This window comes from Schistocerca piceifrons, unplaced genomic scaffold (genome assembly GCF_021461385.2).
Source record: "Schistocerca piceifrons isolate TAMUIC-IGC-003096 unplaced genomic scaffold, iqSchPice1.1 HiC_scaffold_309, whole genome shotgun sequence".
Lineage (NCBI taxonomy): Eukaryota > Metazoa > Arthropoda > Insecta > Orthoptera > Acrididae > Schistocerca > Schistocerca piceifrons.
Window position 1 is genome coordinate 32,501 of NW_025728525.1, and position 5,000 is coordinate 37,500.

A 5,000-nucleotide genomic window follows, 5' to 3' on the forward strand; every position below is an offset into this window, starting at 1 on the left:
GTAGGTCTCCCGCAACATGACCTCCTGCAACGACGCTACCGCCATCTATGAGACGCCAAGCCGACTAAGACAGCGATGGCGCCACAGTGGCCGCCTTTCGACGCCACCCACAAAGGCTGCAGCCTCTGTCGACCATAGCACCCAATCTCCAGTGGCTCTGCCGCACGAAGCCGTGGACCGGCAATGACGCCACCCGCACCCGTTCGTGCACCACCCCAACCGCCAAACTCGCACCTCCAGCGGATGAACGGCGGACGTTTCCCGCACTCGTAAAGTGCAATCCACCCCTATAACTTGCGTTTCATGAAGAGTTATTTCCAATATGCGACATTCCCGCTGTCCGTATACATGAGCCGCGACCTGTACCACTTACGAGCGAGAGACGCGATCGCGTTGCTCACTGTACGGCGTCCGATACCGAGCCATCAGCATGTCGGTCCCCATGCGCGTTGCACTCGCACTCGCAGTCGCAAAAACGTGGGGCAAATATATTACGCGGAAGAGTTATAACAGACCGAGCCCCACTGCATGGGGGGAGTCTTTGTTACTAATGTACACAGATGGAACATTTTGGACTGGAACCAGATTACCCGTACACACGGCGCTGATTAGTAATCAATGCAGAGCCATCAAACTACAGCAAATATACACAACTGTCCGTATACATGCTGAAAGAGTCTGCCCAAAATGGGAACCACACGTCAGCCAGACACTCTGATCACGCACCACTCTCTGCTTCTAACAGGCGCACATACAATATGTAAGCACCAGCATGGAACAACATCCAGTGCATCTTCTCCGCCACATTACACAATCCACACTATCACAACCAGACCAGGAGGTCCGTGCGGAAAATACAATATCCCAGCCTTTCGACATCCACCATTGCGCAGACCAGGCACCAACACCCACACATGTCCTATACAACGGTGCACCCAACATCACAATAGTACCTCCTGTCACAGCGCACAAACAATGACATGAGTCAAAGACACAGGTCTCACACAAGCATAGAATTGGAGCGCCGCCTCTAATAAGCCAAAGGTGCATCCTGACGTGACAAATCTGATCATGTCACAAGCATTCACTTACTATAATCACTATCAACGAACCTGCCGCCCCCGCCCCCCCCCCCCCCTACACCTTTCCGTACAACAACGTGTAACCTAACCTAACCTAACCTAACCTATGTTGTACCTTAACCTAACCTATGTTGTACCTTAACCTAACCTATGTTGTACCTTAACCTAACCTATGTTGTACCTTAACCTAACCTATGTTGTACCTTAACCTAACCTATGTTGTACCTTAACCTAACCTATGTTGTACCTTAACCTAACCCATGTTGTACCTTAACCTAACCCATGTTGTACCTTAACCTAACCCATGTTGTACCTTAACCTAACCCATGTTGTACCTTAACCTAACCCATGTTGTACCTTAACCTAACCCATGTTGTACCTTAACCTAACCCATGTTGTGCCTCAACCTAACCCATGTTGTGCCTCAACCTAACCCATGTTGTGCCTCAACCTAACCCATGTTGTGCCTTAACCTAACCCATGTTGTGCCTCAACCTAACCCATGTTGTGCCTTAACCTAACCCATGTTGTGCCTTAACCTAACCCATGTTGTGCCTTAACCTAACCCATGTTGTGCCTTAACCTAACCCATGTTGTGCCTTAACCTAACCCATGTTGTGCCTTAACCTAACCCATGTTGTGCCTTAACCTAACCCATGTTGTGCCTTAACCTAACCCATGTTGTCGCCTTAACGTAACCCACGTTGTCGCCTAAACCTGCTCTGTAATTGTTATACGACTCGTTCAATTACTGTAGTGTTGCCCACCCGCAACCCTCGCAATATAGTTCGCTACTCGCACTGCCCGCACCCCTGTGTATCGCTTCATGTTAAACACCTTGCAAGTCTTGCTCACTTTCCACATGCTCCTGCTGTACACTGTAATGTGGATGGCAGCAGGACGTACATGCCGCCCCTCCCCACGTCCCCACCTTGCCCCCTGCCTTCGCAAGCTGGTTGGTGAGAAGTTTGCATGTTCAATGCCCTTCGCATGCGACGTACTCAGGCTACGTTGTGGTGCGGCCTGTGTCAACTGTCCGCTGATGTCGTACGCGTGAACCACAATCTGTACTGCACATTCGTCCTTATGTACTGAATGATACATCGTGGCACATGTGTGACCGCACAACGACTGCGCCCAAAAACGGCGGACCATACAGTGCAAATATTGTGCACGCAGCTACGTGTCGTCTCCCTATGAGAGCTGGATTGCAGTGTGGTACGCCATAGAGACGTGTGGGAGGAACGGACGCCGTGGATGGCGATCAGCATGAGCTGTCTGTTGATGTATTCGGACCTAGTCGTCTCTCCTCACACACCGTGATGGCATGGTGCACCGCGTTCCATATCTGCGACATGCTACAGAGGCCGGTTGACAGTCGTTCGAGCAATGGACATCGCATACGTACGGGGGCCACCTTCCACGTATTGTCTAGGCGTGCACATTTTGTTGCGTGTATGTGGGCAGACGTAGTGTGGCGTGACACCTGACACAGGCATGCAATAATCGTTGAAGTTGCAAATGGCGATGGACGCCTGCGTTTTCTGGTGAAGTTACGCAAATGAACAAATGGTAACCTGTTGTGGTGCGGTTGTTCTCGCTAGGGGTGAATCGGTGATGGCGACGATAGGTTGAGGTACTAACCGGTTGTTCCAGCGATACCCACCATGCCGACGAAACTGAACGGCATCTGGGTGTGAAGCGATACGCGGCGGTGGCTGGGTGGGACCGTCCCCGGCCGGTGAGGGGGCGCCTCCCGGCGTGCTGGCCGCGCGGTGCGTGGGCGCACGCGCTACAGCCGGCTGGTGGGGGCGGCCAGTGGCAGGCGCGCCGGCCGACGGACGCGGCAGGCGTCGCAGCTGCGCGCCGGCGCACCCTGCGCGCGGCGCCGTGCGGCCAAAGTAGGTCCTCGCGGGCCCGGTGCGAAGCGCGGTGGACATCTTCAGTGTGCTGGTCCGATTGAGGACTGTGTGCGTTGAGGATGCGCCGCCGCCCGGCGCTCGGCGCCGCGACGCCGTCTGCTGCTCGGTCGCCCCAGCGGTTCTCGCTGGTGGTTTGTATCGCAGCTGTGCGGATGTGTTGGCGCGTGCGCTGTGCTGGGAGAGTTCGCTTCGGCACCCAAGTGGGGCTTTTGTCCTTCTGTGGCGCTGGCGTTGGAGCTGCCGGTCACCGTAGGTGGCGCGTGTTGTCTCCCGCCGGCAATGCCACGACAGCACGCTCCCGGGCCTCTGTCGGCAGCGGCAAGCTCAGTTGGGAGCACGGGTGGTCGCACCGAAAGCGTCTACTCGCCTAACTCCGGGCGATTGCGCCTCTCTCGAACCCGACCAAGTACTTGGGACGGCGCTGCGCGCCGCCGGGACCTGAGAGGGTTTCGAGGTGTATTGTGCAGGGGAGCTCAGCCTCCTCCTGTTTGCAGAATGATTGAGCGGACGCTTGCGTGTTCGCGCGGGCCCCCGGGACACACTCCCGGGCGGCCGGCTGCTCAGCTCTAGTTGACGCAGCTCCCTGGTTGATCCTGCCAGTAGTCATATGCTTGTCTCAAAGATTAAGCCATGCATGTCTCAGTACAAGCCGCATTAAGGTGAAACCGCGAATGGCTCATTAAATCAGTTATGGTTCCTTAGATCGTACCCACGTTACTTGGATAACTGTGGTAATTCTAGAGCTAATACATGCAAACAGAGTCCCGACCAGAGATGGAAGGGACGCTTTTATTAGATCAAAACCAATCGGTCGGCTCGTCCGGTCCGTTTGCCTTGGTGACTCTGAATAACTTTGGGCTGATCGCACGGTCCTCGTACCGGCGACGCATCTTTCAAATGTCTGCCTTATCAACTGTCGATGGTAGGTTCTGCGCCTACCATGGTTGTAACGGGTAACGGGGAATCAGGGTTCGATTCCGGAGAGGGAGCCTGAGAAACGGCTACCACATCCAAGGAAGGCAGCAGGCGCGCAAATTACCCACTCCCGGCACGGGGAGGTAGTGACGAAAAATAACGATACGGGACTCATCCGAGGCCCCGTAATCGGAATGAGTACACTTTAAATCCTTTAACGAGTATCTATTGGAGGGCAAGTCTGGTGCCAGCAGCCGCGGTAATTCCAGCTCCAATAGCGTATATTAAAGTTGTTGCGGTTAAAAAGCTCGTAGTTGGATTTGTGTCCCACGCTGTTGGTTCACCGCCCGTCGGTGTTTAACTGGCATGTATCGTGGGACGTCCTGCCGGTGGGGCGAGCTGAAGGCGTGCGACCGCCTCGTGCGTGCTCGTGCGTCCCGAGGCGGACCCCGTTGAAATCCTACCAGGGTGCTCTTTATTGAGTGTCTCGGTGGGCCGGCACGTTTACTTTGAACAAATTAGAGTGCTTAAAGCAGGCAAGCCCGCCTGAATACTGTGTGCATGGAATAATGGAATAGGACCTCGGTTCTATTTTGTTGGTTTTCGGAACCCGAGGTAATGATTAATAGGGACAGGCGGGGGCATTCGTATTGCGACGTTAGAGGTGAAATTCTTGGATCGTCGCAAGACGAACAGAAGCGAAAGCATTTGCCAAGTATGTTTTCATTAATCAAGAACGAAAGTTAGAGGTTCGAAGGCGATCAGATACCGCCCTAGTTCTAACCATAAACGATGCCAGCCAGCGATCCGCCGCAGTTCCTCCGATGACTCGGCGGGCAGCCTCCGGGAAACCAAAGCTTTTGGGTTCCGGGGGAAGTATGGTTGCAAAGCTGAAACTTAAAGGAATTGACGGAAGGGCACCACCAGGAGTGGAGCCTGCGGCTTAATTTGACTCAACACGGGAAACCTCACCAGGCCCGGACACCGGAAGGATTGACAGATTGATAGCTCTTTCTTGATTCGGTGGGTGGTGGTGCATGGCCGTTCTTAGTTGGTGGAGCGATTTGTCTGGTTAATTCCG

At 54.2% G+C, this 5,000-nt stretch overlaps 1 non-coding gene across 1 annotated transcript in view; it reads left to right on the top strand.

Annotated features, from left to right (window-relative positions):
- The first annotated feature begins 3,584 nt into the window (after nt 1-3,584).
- LOC124744895 overlaps nt 3,585-5,000 on the top strand; it is a 1,909-nt gene continuing 493 nt past the window's right edge. The window contains exon 1 of the ribosomal RNA XR_007010905.1: nt 3,585-5,000. This exon is cut by the window's right edge and continues 493 nt beyond it. This is a non-coding gene — a ribosomal RNA (small subunit ribosomal RNA).